Below are 15,497 nucleotides of genomic sequence, written 5' to 3' on the forward strand. Positions count from 1 at the left end.
TGCGTCCCTACTCAGACCGAAAGGACCTTGAAGCAATGGTACATGCATTGGTAATCTCTTGTCTTGATTTCTGTAATGTGCTCTACATGGGGCTACCCTTGTACCAAGTTCGGAAGCTTCAATTGGTTCAAAATGCAGCAGTCAGATTGGTCACTGGTTCATCCAGGATTGACCACATAACACCTGTTTTAAAATCTCTTCACTGGCTGACAATTAGCTTCCAGGCGCAATACAAGGTGTTGGTCATTACCTTTAAAGCCCTACATGGCTTGGGTCCAAGTTACTTGTGGGAATGCCTCTCCCTACAAAATCCGCTCCACACTCTCAGAACAACTGGGAAGAATCTATTAGAACATCAACCAGTCAGATTTGTAATTACTTCCCAAAGAGCTTTCACTGCGGCTGCTCCAAAATTATGGAATAGTCTCCTGGAAGAGATACATTTTATTGGCTCCTTGGAAGCCTTCAAGAGGCCACTTAAGACAGATCTCCTCCGGCGAGCTTACCCCCCTGACCTCATGTAAGAAATATTGTTCTACTTTCTGGTCACTATATAATTGTATTGTATTGCTGTATGAAGATGAGCTAGTTTTAATGTAATTATTTTTATTGTATTTTATTGATGTGTTCTTGCATGTATTTTATGGGTTGTAATCCCGCCTTGAGCCATTCGGGAGAGGCAGGAAAATATAAATTTATTATTATTATACATTTCTGAGACTGATTGTTCAGTCTAAGAGCCAGTGTAGTATAGTGGTTAGAATGTAGGATTGGAACTATATTTTCCATATTCCTGCAGCCAGGAATATGGCTGAGGGATTCTAGGAGTTGTAGTTAAAAAAAACTCTTTTCAGAACAGTATTATTACTAGGAATCAACAAAATACTATAGGTGCCTGCAAGAGGTTTATATTTCTTGTGTATCGACCAGCACAAATGATCAACATCTTGAAGTGAGTACACTGCATTTTTATCAAATTTCTCTGTTTATTTATTCATGTTTTTAATATACTATTTAATACACTTTGTTGTTGTCGTGTTCCCTCAAGTCATGTCTGACTTATGGAGACCTTAAAGCAAAGCACCAGATCTCATTTCATATTGGAAGATAATCAGGGTCAGCCCTTGTCAGTACTTGGATGGGACACCATCAATGAATACCAGGTGATGTGGACTATATTTCAGAGGAAGAAATGGCAAAACCCACCTCTGAGTATTCCCTACCTAAGGCGCGTTACAGATGGGGAAAAAGTATGTACTAGGGTTAGGAAAGGGCATCCTTTCTGGATGCCCTAACTCTAGTACGTACCTAGTATGTACAAAATGGTGGCACCCCTTCTACATGGGTGCCGCCATTGGGATGTCAGGACCGTGCTGCCTCTAAACAGAGCAGTGCGGAAGTGATATCCTGGTGCCGCGTGAGGGTGCCTGCAGTGGCCTTTCCGTGGCACTGGAAGGAGCTCTGAAACGGAGCTCCTTCCAGGTTTATGTCGCTGGCACAGGCCTTTCTGGGATAGATAACCCTGGCCTCAGGAACCCTCTTCTCATGAGAGTCCCCAAGGTACTCCCTGGAAATGCCACCGTAGTTTACTGTTTTATTTGTTTTGTTTTATTCTGTTTCATTTTTGTCTTGTAACAATGTGTATGTGTTAATGCTGTTTAATTTGTTGGTTTTAATTACAATTGATTTAATAATTTTTTAAGGGGGAGAGGGATTTTTGATGTACAATGTATTGTATTTTATTGCTGTTAGCCTCCCCGATTGACCTCAATATAAATAATTTTTATTATTATTATTATATTATTATTTACATGGCTGCGCCAGCGACACAAAAGAGAAAGGGGCCGAGCTGCCCCTTTCTCTTTGTCCCTGCCGCTGTCGGGTGTCCTTGGGGCATGAAACCCCAAGGACACCCCTTTCCAGGCCACGGGGAAGCAGCCTTTTGCCGCTTCCCCGCGGCCTGGAAAGCAGCAGATCGGGGCCTCAGAGGCTGCCACTGTGGCAGCTGAGGCCCTGATCCATTGGGGAAAAGGGAGGGAACAGGCCACCCCAAAAGGGTGGTCTGTAAACCACCTATGAAACCGTAAGAAATTCATGGGATTGCCAGAAGTTGACAGGCACCTAAAGCACACATACACACAGGATTTCCTTGGCAAGATTTGTTCAGAAGAGGATTGCCTTTGCTTTCCTCAGAGACTGAGAGAATTTGACCTGCTCAAGGCCACCCAGCAGGTTTCTAGAAATCCTCAGGATTCTCTAGAATAGAGACATGGCAGTCAAAGTGGTGTCAAACTGCATTATTTCTACAGTACAGATGTACCTCCAGTCAAACACTAAAGCTACTACACCATGTTGGCTCTAACTGGGATTGTCTAACTTATTGTTCAACAACAGCTTCAATGGGTCAAGCCCTAATTGTGATTGGCAATTGGTTAGAACCAAGCAACTTCTTCCATTTTTAACACAGAATTCATGTATATGTGGAGTTTTGTGTATATGTTATTCAATTTGAAGCTGCTTTTATTGTTTTCATTTCTTTAAAAAAAACTGCTCCGAGAGTTATTGTTTGAAAAATATGGATGCAAGCAGAACAAACCAAACTGAGCAAAATAAAATATCTACCATAGGCATCATGTTTTGCTTGTTCAGTCCCTGGATGCACCAAAGTAATGCTGAGAAAAATATGTTCAGATTCATGAAGCCCGTTAAGGTTACAGGTAATAAGGCTCAGATAAATAGCCAAGGAAGCTAATATTTTTGATTAATTTTTCTCCCTCTATGAACTTTTATTTTGGATGGGGAAGACAAGAAGCGTGTATCTGCATCTTTTTCTTTTAGACACACACACACCTCTGTTGAATCTGTTGGCAGGCTGGCTGTTTTCATGATTTTGTGTTGCTCCTGAAGCGGATGAATTATTTAGAAGCTGGGGATTTTGAAGGTGTTAGAAACACCACTGTTTGCAAAAATCTTTCATAGTATTCAAATATTTACTGGCTCTTCTCCTCCATTTCAACTGGGGGTGTTAATAATAAAAACTAATAGAGGATTTGCAGTTGGGGAGGAGGAATGAGAAAGTTTCCCTGCCACTACAAAAGCACACAAACAATCAAAGCAGATGGAGGGGGGGAAGAAAGAAAGAAAATGGAAAAATGACTCAGAAAAACAAGGGGGGGGGGGGGAGATGACTCATTCACAGCCCAAGGAGAGAGGCTAATTGCTGTTTATCTTTCTGGGACTTGATGAAAAGACTTGTAGAGGTCTTCCTTGCAATGATAGGTGCATCTCAATGTTCTCCCACACAAGGCTGGGGGGCTTAATTCAGAAGGACAGGATGGAATGAGGAATTATCTACATATGATCCCTCTTACTCCTTAAATCCTTCCACTTGAAAGGCCAAGGTATTCAGGCTATCAGGCCACTGGCTTTCTGAGACTTATTTTAGCTCAAAAATTAAAAAAAAAAAAAAAAAGGAAAGAATTGAGATTTTAATGAGATTTCAGAAATACAAGTCCACTGAATAATGTGTTATATTCAGGGAATGTTTTCATCTTTGAAAGTCAGGCGAGGGGAGAAAAATCCTCCAAGTGCTAGGAGGAGAGAAGGGCACTGTGAAATCAACATATCATGATATGCCAGAAACTGTGTTGGTCTAATATCATGATTACGCTAACGAAAAAGGTCAGAGAATGGTGAACATTTCAAGTGTTCCAAGTCTTTTCATCAGGCATGATATTCCAAAAAGAAAAAGAAAAAGAAAAAATAAGTGTGGGGGGGTGGGTGGGAAAGAGGGGAAACTGATTGAATATTCTTTAGAAGAAGTTACAATCCTACAACTGGATTACTTAAAAGAGTGTTGTTGTGTGCATTCAAGCTGTTTCCAGTTTAAGGAACAGAGCAGCTTTGCAACATCCATGATCTTACTATGTGGGTGAGCCAATGAAGTGTCAGATGCACAATGAGACTGATGCACAACAGGACTCCAGCTAGGCAATGTTGAGGAACATTAGAGCCTGATCCACATTAGGACACATTTGCCAGATCACTAGGAGAATTCCTTAGTGCTTCTGCTACATAGCTAAGTGTGTGTGACGTGTCAAGTTCTATTATTAAGGGGGGGGGGAGTTTTGCTATTCATATATGCCTAAATTGTGGTGGGAAGCACAGTGAGGTATGCTGGGAGTTGCAGTACAACAGCATTTAGAGGGCTGCATGTATCTATTTGCTGCTATTGTTATTGTTACTGTTTGTTCTTCCATGTTGTTATGTGCCTTCAAGTTGTTTCCAACAACTTACCTGTAGAACAAGTCTGTTCCATCTTCTGTCTGAAAGCATTTCAGAGATCTTAAAGCTACCAGCTGTTAATTGCCATCATTTCAACTTTGAATTATGGCAATCTCATGAATGAGGGACCTCCAAGACATTCTGTCATGTACAGCCCTGCTTGGGTCCTGCAAACTCTGGGCTGTGATTTTCTGGATTGAGTCCATTCACCTGTAACACAGTCTTTTCCTTTTCCTACTGCCTCTCACTTTAGCCAGCATTACCATGTTTTCTAAATGAGTCAAGTTGCCTTATGAACAATCCAAAGTATGATAATCATTGGCCATTTTAGCTTCTAGGGAGAATTAAGTCTAAGAAATGATGATGATGATGATGATGATGATGATGATGATGATGATGTTTCTGTCAACAACACCTCTATTCAACCAGTCCAGGAAGCCCACAGTCTTGGTTTCACTTTTGACTCCTCTCTGTCTTTCATCCCCCACATCCAGGCCACAGCCAAAGCCTGTAGATTCCTTCTTTACAACATTGCCAAAATTCGTCCATTTCTCTACTGCGAAGACTCTGGTCCACACTCTGGTGGTCTCCCGACTAGATTACTGTAACCTCCTTCTAGCAGGGCTTCCTCTTTCTCATCTTCGTCCTTTAATTTCCATTCAGCATTCAACAGCATGCATCTTTACATCCGCTTGCCACTTTGACCATGTTTCTCCTTTATTATCATCCCTTCACTGGCTCCCCTTTCCCTTCTGTATTGAGTATAAGCTTCTGTTGTTGACCTTTAAAGCCCTGCATGGGCTGGCCCCTCTTTATTTATCTGAACTTCTTTCTCTTTACACTCCCACTTGTACCCTCCATTCTGGTAGTCAAGGTCTGCTGTCCCAGCTTAGGATTTCCATTGCTCCGTCCCGGATTCGTCCCTTCTCAGATGATGCTCCTCACTCCTGGAACCTTCTTCCTGCATGAACATGGTGTCCTGGACTGCGGCCAGCACACCCAAACAACGCTGATAAGAATGGCTTAGCACAGCAATTGGAGGCAGTCCACAAACCTTGCAAGGAATCCGAGTTAAAGAGCAAGCCGAAAGCCAGAGCCGAAGTCAGGAAAACAGAGGTCAGCGTAGTCAGTCCGGTCCAGGGTCAGGGCAGCAGAAGGTAGCAAGAGTCCAGTCCATTCCAAGGTCAAGAGTCAAGGCAACAAGGAGTCAGGATACACAGAGCCAGTGCCAGCAGCAATCACACCAAAGGATCATGCAATAAACTCTGGCATTGAATTGAGGTCTCCCTGTTTCTTAAGTAGGAGATTCTCTCCTCAGTGCCAGCTGAGGCTTGTTTGCCAATTGTCTCTCAGCAATCCTCCTGGACCTGCGTCTGCCAGCACTCTCAGCCCTGTGTTGTTTAAAGGAGGGAACCCCCAGGCCTGGTTCCTCCCCAGAGTCACCACTAGGCTGCTGTGCCACCAAAGGAATCCCATCAGCACTAGGACCTGGCTGAGCCTCCTCCTCTGGGGCTGGGAGATCAGGGCTGGATTCTGGCAGAGCAGGATTAGCACCTGGTGTAGCCTCAATTAGCTCTTGCTCTGGAGGAGCCCCATCCTCCTCCTCCTCATCCTCTGAGACCTGCTCTTGGCTGGCCATGACACATGGGTCATCACTTCTTTGACCACTTTTAAATCTGAGTTGAAGACTATCCTGTTCAGGGAAGCATTCCCAGGCACTGTGTGATTATTTATCTGATTTTGGTTGGATAGTTGATGTTGATGTTTTTAACTGTTACTTCCTTTTTTTAACCAGTTCTACTTTATATTATTACCTATTTTTATACGTATTTGTAGATTGTATGCCATTGGCAGGCTTTATTTTTATTTATTTGATTATTTGTATATACAGTGCTGTGTACATTTACAGTGCTTTAGAAATAAACAATAATAATAATAATAATAATAATAATAATAATAATAATAATGCTCTAAGACCAATCTATTAGTCATTTTGTCAGGCTGTGGTACCTATAGAACTGTCCTCCAATACCATATTTCAAATGAGATTATTCACCTCCAGTCAGCCTGAGTAGAGCTTGAATCCTTTTGCTGGTCTTGAAGTCGCAACCTTGTAGTTTTGAGTGAGTGGCTGCAGTACAGGCATTTAACCACTGCACCACCAGGGCTCATCAGAACAATATATAGAACAATATACAGAACAATATATTATTATTATTATTATTATTATTATTATTATTATATATAGTGCTGTAGATGTGCACAGCGCTGTACATAAAAACAACAAATATAAAGGAGTAAACCTGCCTATGGTGTACAATCTAAGAAATGATAGGATAATACAAATAAAATACATAGCAATACAGGAAATGGTTCAATAAAACAGGCAACAAAAAGAACATCAGATAGCAAGTAACAATCACGCAATGTCTGGGAACGCTTCTCTGAACAGGATGGTCTTCAACTCCATTTTGAAGCTGGTTAAAGAAGTGATGGCTCTTGCTCACGGGGGAAGAAGGTTCCAGGAGTGAAGGGCAGCGAGTGAAAAGGGGCAAATCCTAGATGGGGCAGAGGAAATCCTGGGTTGGGACAGCCGACCTTGACTACCAGAATGGAGGGCCCTAGTGGGAAGGTGAGGAGAAAGAAGGTCTGATAAATAAGGGGGGGGGGCAGCCCATGGAGGGCTTTAAACGTCGACAGCAGGAGCTTATACTGAATGTGGAAAGGGAGGGGGAGCCAGTGAAGGGATGCCAACAAAGGACAGATATGGTCAGAGCGATGGGCGGATGTGATAATGCGTACAGCCAAATGCTGGACAGAAATTAAAGGACAGAGGTGAGAAAGAGTAAACCCAGCCAGGAGGATGTTACAGTAATCAAGTCGTGATACCACTAGAGCATGGACCAAAACCTTGGCAGTAGAGGCAGAGAGATATGGTCGGATTTTGGCAATATTGTATAAAAAGAATCTAAAAGCCTTGGCTGTGGTCTGGATCTGAGGGATACACGACAGAGAAAAATCAAAGATAAAACCAAGACTGCGGGCTTGCTGGACTGGTTGAACAGAAATGTTGTCCACAGAGACAGGAAAGGAGTGTTGAAGGGTGGACTTAGGAGGAAAGACAATATATAGAACGTTTCTATCCATCATATCAATTACAACTGTTCTCATCCACTGAGACAGCCCTCTTCAATACTCTCACCAGATGTACCTGTGATGGTGGCAGAAAAATAGAGGGAGGCCTCCCCCCAAATGATCTCAAAACACAGTATACAATCACCCCTCCAAGTCTGCGGACTTGAGATTTGCAGACTTGGAAATCCACGGAGGGGTGACCATCATTAATGGAGCATGCACCAGTGGCAAGTGTCCCACATACACATGCCCCATTCAAGGCTATGGGGCTTGAATATATGTGATATTTGGAACTCGCAGAGGGCCCCAGAATGGATCCCCCATGAGTTCCAAGGACCAACTGTACTGTGATGCAGCAGCCAAAAAAACCAATGCAATTCTAAATTGCATTAATAGACATATAGTGTCTAGATCGAGGGAAGTAATAGTACCAATCTATTCTGCTTTGGTCAGATCTCACCTGGAAAACTATGTTCAGTTCTGGGCACCTCAGTTCAAGGATGTTGACAAGCTGGAGCTTGTCCAGAAGAGGGTGACCAAAATGGTGAAGGGTCTGGAAACTATGCCCTATGAGGAGAGACTTAGGGAAAGAGCATAAAACAAAACAAAAAAGCCCAAAACTTTGGTAACATTCTGGAAAGCAGAAAATATGAAATGTGATACATATCTGGATTATGGCTGTATTTGCACTGAAAATTAATACAATTTGACACCGCTTTAATTGCCCTAGCTCCATCCTATGGAATCCTGGGATATGTAATGTGTAACAGCACCAGAGCACTCTGAGAAGGCTAAATATCTCACAAAATTACAAATCTCAGAATTTCATTACATTGAACCATGGCAGTTAAAGTGGTGTCAATGGCATTATTTCTGCAGTGTAGATGCATCCTAAGAAAAACACCACTCTGGTTTCTGCACTATAACTGCACTATGCAACCGGAAGATTAGGAAATAGGAGCAAGGGAAGCTGGTGTTGGAGACTGCCAGGGTGGAAGTAATTGATTTAATGAGAAGCAGGACCAATGCATAAGATCATTTCATTCTTGACTAAATTTCACTCCTTGATAAACTCAGTAATGGGATTCAGAGAGGGAAGTGAGCAGGGTGGTTACTGTAAGACCCTGCAGTTTCTCACACCTGGATCAGCAGCAATCTGCACTGCCATGAGAGCAGAAATACAAAACTGAAAGGGAGGGGAAGCAAGTGAAGAAAGGGAAAAGGAAGCTTTGCTTTTTTTCAATAGGGCAATCTCCATTTCTTTAAGCAGCAGAGAATATTGGGAGGGGATTCCCCTTCTCTCTCCTTTCCTTGCCATGACAGTACCTTGCTTCATTCATTGTTAGAGCAGCTAGTTGCTGATTACTGTTGAACACCGAGGGCAAGAAATCGACCGGCTCTTTAATGCACCCTCCCCCCAATAATACTCCATCAAGATGGGCTGTGTTTCAATACCCAACAGTTATCTTGTTCATTTCTGTGCAATAGGAGACTGCAAGTTGGGAAATCAAATACTGCCCTCTTCTGTGATGTCTGGGGTTTTGCAACCCAAAAGAGGGAGGATGATGAACAGATTAGCCCTGTTTAAATATTTGAAAGGATGTCATGTTGAAGAGGGAGCAAGCTTGTTTTCTGCTGCTCCAGAGAACAGGACCCGGAACAATGGATGCAAGCTACAGGAAAAGAGATTCCACCTCAACATTAGGAGGAACTTCCTGACAGTAAGGGCTGTTCGACAGTGGAATGCACTCCCTCGGAGGGTGATAGAGTCTCCTTCCTTGGAGGTCTTTAAACAGAGGCTGGATGGACATCTGTCAGGGATGCTTTGATCTGGATTTCCTACATGGCAGGGGGTTGGACTGGATGGCCCTAGTGGTCTCTTCCAAATCTACGATTCTATGGCGGGATACACACCACCATCTTGTACGTATTGTATACGTACTAGGGTTAGGAAGGGGCGGTGCTTCCGCACCCCCCTAACCCTAGTACGTATACAATACGTACAAGATGGCGGCGCCCCTTCCACATGGGCGCCGCCATCTTTACGTACTGGACGCATAGCGTCCAGACGTGTTGTGGCTCCTATGACGTCGCGAATGCGCCAGCGGCGCTTCGCAACATCATCAGTGCGCCGCAAGAAGAAGCTCCGAAATGGAGCTTCTTTTTTGCTCCGCGCAGGAGCCGCGCGGTTTGGCTGCTGCAGCTCCCGCGCGGAGCAAATGGCGCCGGCGGGGAAGCGCCACAAAGTGGCGGTTTGTATCCCGCCTATGATTTTATGATTCTATGATTATTATTATGTCCTAGCAGTTAGGAGCACAGACTCAAAACAGAGATCTGCAAGGGGCTGAAATACACATCTGTCTAATATTTTCCCACCGAAAATCAATCTCTTTATGGGATGATGGTGGCCTTCCTCATAAATTAAACCTACTTCATTAGGATTTTGTTGTGTTGCTGAGAACCTGGCTTGTTGGGGCCAATTGGCTTACACATTGTAAACTGCTTAGAGACTGCTTAGGCGATATAGATATATGAAGTGATATAGAAGTGTAAATACTATTGCTATAAATGTAAATGCTCTTGCTATTACTGTGTGCCTTCGTTTTCAACTTGGGGAAACCCTAAAGCGAATCTGTCATGGGGTTTTCATGGCAAGATTTGTTCAGAGGGGTTTGACTTTGCCTTCCTCTGAAGCTGAGGGACTGTGACTTGCCCAAGGTCACCTAGGAGGTTTTCAAGGATTCAAGCCTCAGTCTCTAGTGTCATACTTCAATGCTCAAACAACTACACCACACTGGTTCTCAAATGATGCGTTGTTGTTGTTGTTGTTGTTGTTGTTGTTGTTGTGTGTCTTCAAGTTGTTTCTGACTTATGGTGACCCTAAGCCAAACCTGTCCTGGGGTTTTCTCAGCAAATTTTTTCAGAGGGGGATTTGCCATTGTCATCATTTGAGGCTGAGAGAGTGATGCCTAGGGTATCTCAAATAAAGTACCTATTTAATTTTGTACCTATCATTGTTCTACAAATGGAAATCCAGGCGCAACAGTTCCCTCTGTAGCCCTTCTAAAAAGCCCTCAAGTTGGATGAAATATAGGATGACAGTGGTGGAAAAGGACTGGATACAGAACTACAACAACAACAAAACATTGTGCCAGACATGCTTCAGTGTAGGGCTGCATTTGTCTGAAATAATATCTTTGTTAAAGTATCTACACTATGCAGTTACAATAGTTTGAAATAACTTTCACTGTCATAGCCCCATCTTACCCGAGATTTGCATTTTGGTGTGGTACTTGAATTCTCAGTAAAAAAGCTTTAGTGCAATGGTTCTTAGGCTTTGCCCCCTCCCCCAGATGTTTTGGACTTCAGTTCCCAGAATCTCTAACAGACAGGCTGGGGCTTCTGGGAGCTGAAGTCAAAAACATCTGGAAGAACAAAGCTTGAAAATTACTGCTTTAGTACATTCCCCTGAATTATAGTGTTAGTTGGAAGAGGATTCCAAGCCCCTCAGCAAATGACAAATCCCAAGCTTCCATAGGATGTAACCATGGTAGTTAAAGTCTGCAAATTGTGAAATTTGGTAATGTCTATATTTTCCTGTTCTTTTCTCAGTACTGTAGTCTTTTAAAAATAGAGCCAAAATCCTCCTGAATTTGTGGAACAGGTGGACATGTTAAAATTGAAGTAAGATGATAATAGAAAGCTAACATGGGTGTTATGGTTTGAGCATTGGACTACAACTTCCAAAGGATGTAACCATAGTAGATAAAGTGTGATCAAGGTGTAATGGTGGACATAGTGTGAAAGAGAACTTGCAGATTAAAATGTCCCATCCAGGGCTGGGAAGGGGATGTCCTTTTCTTGATTTAAATTGTTATTGGCTGTCATGGAGGCTGTGTAACCTTGCAATTATTTCCAGCATTAATTCAAATGCATACGTTATCGTATGAAATTTGTGTCATGTAAATGGTACACACCCAAACACACAAACTGTTCCATAAACAGGCTTTCTTTCCACCGTTTACCAAGTCCGACTGAAAATTCTCCACTCATCCCTTAAGATACTGTTATCACTTTAATTATTTCCACCCACTATGTACGCAGCAAGGTAAAGCACAGATGATATTCCCTTGGCAACCTAGAGAGTTCTCAAAGCCCCTTGCAGCAAATTAGTGGCCTTCACACCACAATCAAATCAATCTTTTAAGTCTTATGAAGCTTCCGCAATGCTGTGTGGGGATTTTGTACCAGGGAAATCATTAGACCCCAGAGAACTGGTACTGAAAACAAAACTCCCCCAAAAGCTGGGAGGATTAATTAGGGGTGGAAGATGTTTTCAAACAAGATGTTCTGTTTCTCCCACTTTCGAAAAACAACAACACTGTTTGGGAATAGATGGCCCAGATACTCTCAGTGGGGTTTGTCAGCCCATTGGCAGGAGTCTAAGCTGCAGTTTAAAGTATGGGGCACGATCAAGGAAAAACCTCTCTCCTAAATTGGTCTCCAAGAATCATGCATTGATGAAAGGGCCTGGTGTTATTCGGATTTTTTGTTTTGTTTTGTTTTGCATTGTTTTTTAAAGGTAAGCAGTTCCTCTCTTCATATATAGTACTGGGAGATAGTATTGTGGTGGTGGGGATTGGATTGGTCTTGCTGGTTGGGGATTCTGGAAACTGTAGTCCACAATTTTGGCTAGTGACTCCCAAGTCCATCAGACTTTTAAAAACCTTTTCAGTATCCTCAAATACATCCCCCAAATAGGTTCAGCACTTTGGACAACTCATCCTCTTCATTGTGGAGAGAAGTAACTAGCTGGGTCTCAGAGGGTTCTGTCCTGGGCCCAATGCTATTCAACATCTTTATCATTTACTTGGATTATGCTTCTCAAATTTGCAGGGGACACCAAATTAGGAGGAATAGCTAATACCTCCCAGAGAACAGGATCAGAATTCTGGGATCTGTAGTTTTTGAGATATTTAGCCTTCTCTGTCAAAGAACTCTGGTACCACAACAAACTGTAAGTCCCAGGATTCAAGAGTATTGAGCTATGACAGTTAAAGTGGTGTCAGTCTCCAGAAAATAGGTCATGAGGCTCCCCAAAGAAATTCACACCTCTGGACAAAGTGATCTCTTACTTCTCTAGCAATTCCCCACCACCGTGGGAACCAAAACCTGCAAAATCTTCTTTGTTGGTCCATGAGTGGATCTACACTGTAGAAATAATGAAGTTTGACACCACTTTAACTGCCATGGTTCCATCCCACAGAATCCTGGAATTTGCAGTTTGATGAGTCACCAGCACTCTTTGGCAGAGAAGGCTAAAGACTCTGTAAAACTCCAAAACCCTGAAATCCATAGGATGGTGCTGCAGCACTTAAAGTGATGCCAACCTGCATCATTTCTACAGTTTAGATGTATTTTATAACTCACAGAATCCCTCTTCTGGTAAAATAGTCCCCATATATCATTTCCTGTTTCAGTGGACTGCAGTGGGTTTATTTGGCAGTAATGGCAGCAATGCTTCAGTCAGTACTGGACTATTTGTCAGTGCCATTTTTAATGTGCCACCTGAATGATAGGATGTGAACACTGCTCTGTAGCCAGCTGCTTGGCTACTGAATTCTGGATCAGTTTTGGATTGCACTGTGTAGAATGTAGGATATTGCTCACCCAGACACCAACTCTGGGTTTACTTTGTCCTTAAAACTATTAAAATACTTCTTGGGGTTTATTATTCAGAGACCCTAAATTGGCTACAACACTGAATCAGCAAATGTGATCCATTTCTTTTGTGGGGGGTTGTATACATGTGCCCAAATTTCTTTAAAACTTCCCCCAGAATGACATTTGATAGAGACTGATTGTTCATAAGAGCAGAAGTTTCTTAAATAGGTTGAATCTCAAACTAGCTCAATGCTTATTTCTATTTAGCAGCCAGTTACTTTTATGATTCTGTTCCTCTCTCCCTGTCCCCCTTGCTATTCCCAACTGTTGTTATTATTGTGTGCCTTCAAGTAGTTTCCAATTTATGGCAACCATAAGGTAAACCTGTTATGGGGCCCATTCTCACTTGTGGAAAAATCCACATTAGAACCTGGCTCCACTCCGCTAATGAAAGCAGTTCCAAAAGGCCCCTCGTTCAGACTATGAAAAGTGATCTTGTTTGGAACCACTTTTTTAGCTGGGAATGCTTGTTGTTCCCACCGGAGGAGCCAGGGAAGGTGGCAGCTCTTCACACACACACACCCATCCCTTCCCACAGGGCAATCTTTTTTGGAGGGGGGAATAGAGTTGATCGCAAAATCACTCTATTGCAAAAGCAACTAACTTGATTTTGCAATAGCACGATTTTGCGATCAATTCTATCACCAACCTCCCCAAAAAAACCCTGATTCTGACTGGCATTCCCACTTATTGGGCATGCTTCAGAATTGTGTTTTACCAAAAAGACCTCTCCCAAACTAGTCTTAGGAAATCCCAGACTATTTGTGTTTGCCCTGGACCTTTCCTCTGCTGATCGATCGATTGAGGATCAGAAGCGCGTTCAAATGTGAACGAGGATCATATAGCCCGCATCGCACTTTGCAGCAAACTGTAGTGGGAATGGGGCCATGGAGTTTTCTTGGCAAGATTTGTTCAGAGGTTTGTCATTGCTCCTGAGGCTGAGGTCCAAGATCACCCAGTGGTTTGCATGGCCAAGCTGGAAAATGAACCCTGGTCTCCAGAGTCATAGTTCAACACTTAACCATTAACCCCTTTTTGCAATGACCACAACACCATTTAGTTGTCTTACAACTGTAACATAATGCAGGATATTTTCACCCTTTCACTGGTGTAAATGTAACTGTATTACAGTGCAACACTAACTAACCAAGATGGCACTAGGCTAGCTAAAGCTGTGCTTCATCCAAACCCGTCTCAGCCTTGAGGTTACTCAGGACTGCCTGTACCTTAGTATACTTTTCAAAGACATAATGGTCTTGTTAGTCTGGAAAATCAGTATGCAAAGTGATCTTTGAGACTAACTGAAATATACAAGATGGTAACTTGAGTTTTCATAGACGTGAGCTTACTTCCTCAGATGCATTACTTTACCTTTGGTATTGTAGCATTTCCTTGACAGGAAAGGTTTGGGCTAGGCACAATCCAGCTGCTCTCCCATTCTGCCCCTTCTCTACTTCTTTTATTGCCTTCCCTGCCAGAAGATCTTAGCCAGAAGAACAGTTCTTTGCCAGCAGAGAAATTTGACCAGCAAATCATTCTGTTGGCAGAGCTGTGAGAGCAACAGCCAGCAAAAAGGCATTTCTTATCTGCAGAAGAGGTAAGTGTCCATTCCTAATCTACTATCATCAATGCATCTTTGAATTAGTGTTGCACTTCCAATTACTTTTATAGTTACAGAGGGTCAGTACATATGAATAACTCATGCCACAAATGCAGGGTAAATTATTCACAATAATGCAACTGACATATTCTGCAGACACCAGTGGAACTGAAGTTGAGCCTACAGAAATGTGCATTCCAATTGTGCATTGTGGTTGCATGTTGCAATTGCACTTATGGTGCCACATTGTGTGTTGTGGTTTCATATTGTACAAGCCAGTATGCACACTGAGGTTTTACATTGCATAAATAGCACCCAGTTCTTCAAATGTGTTACACAATATTGCTATTTTGTATGTAGTTTGTGAATAATTATGCTATTCTAAGGGGAGGCTGGATTGCAGCTTTGTACAACAGAAGCTGGAGGCATGGTCTGTAGCCTTGTGTATTAAAATAACTAAAGGTAAGTAAGTCATGTTACCTTTGAATATCAAGAAAATGAAGCATTACTTTTTAAAATTGTGATGCTCGAAGTTAACTCATTACTTTGAAGGCCTTGGAATGGTAGCAAATTACTTTTTAAAATGAACTTCCCAACCTCTGATTCCATGCTGTTGTTTTTCACTCCTGTTTGTTTGCTTCTAAAATCTCAATTTACTGAATTTGGTCACCCGTGGCAAGGTTCATAATTACCCCTTTAATAATAAGAACATAATGGTGATGACTCTTTTAAATAAGCCCATTAAAATATCTTG

This window comes from Sceloporus occidentalis, unplaced genomic scaffold (assembly GCF_023333645.1).
Source record: "Sceloporus occidentalis isolate IW3139 unplaced genomic scaffold, rSceOcc1.0.p SCAF_2, whole genome shotgun sequence".
In the NCBI taxonomy this organism is placed as follows: domain Eukaryota; kingdom Metazoa; phylum Chordata; class Lepidosauria; order Squamata; family Phrynosomatidae; genus Sceloporus; species Sceloporus occidentalis.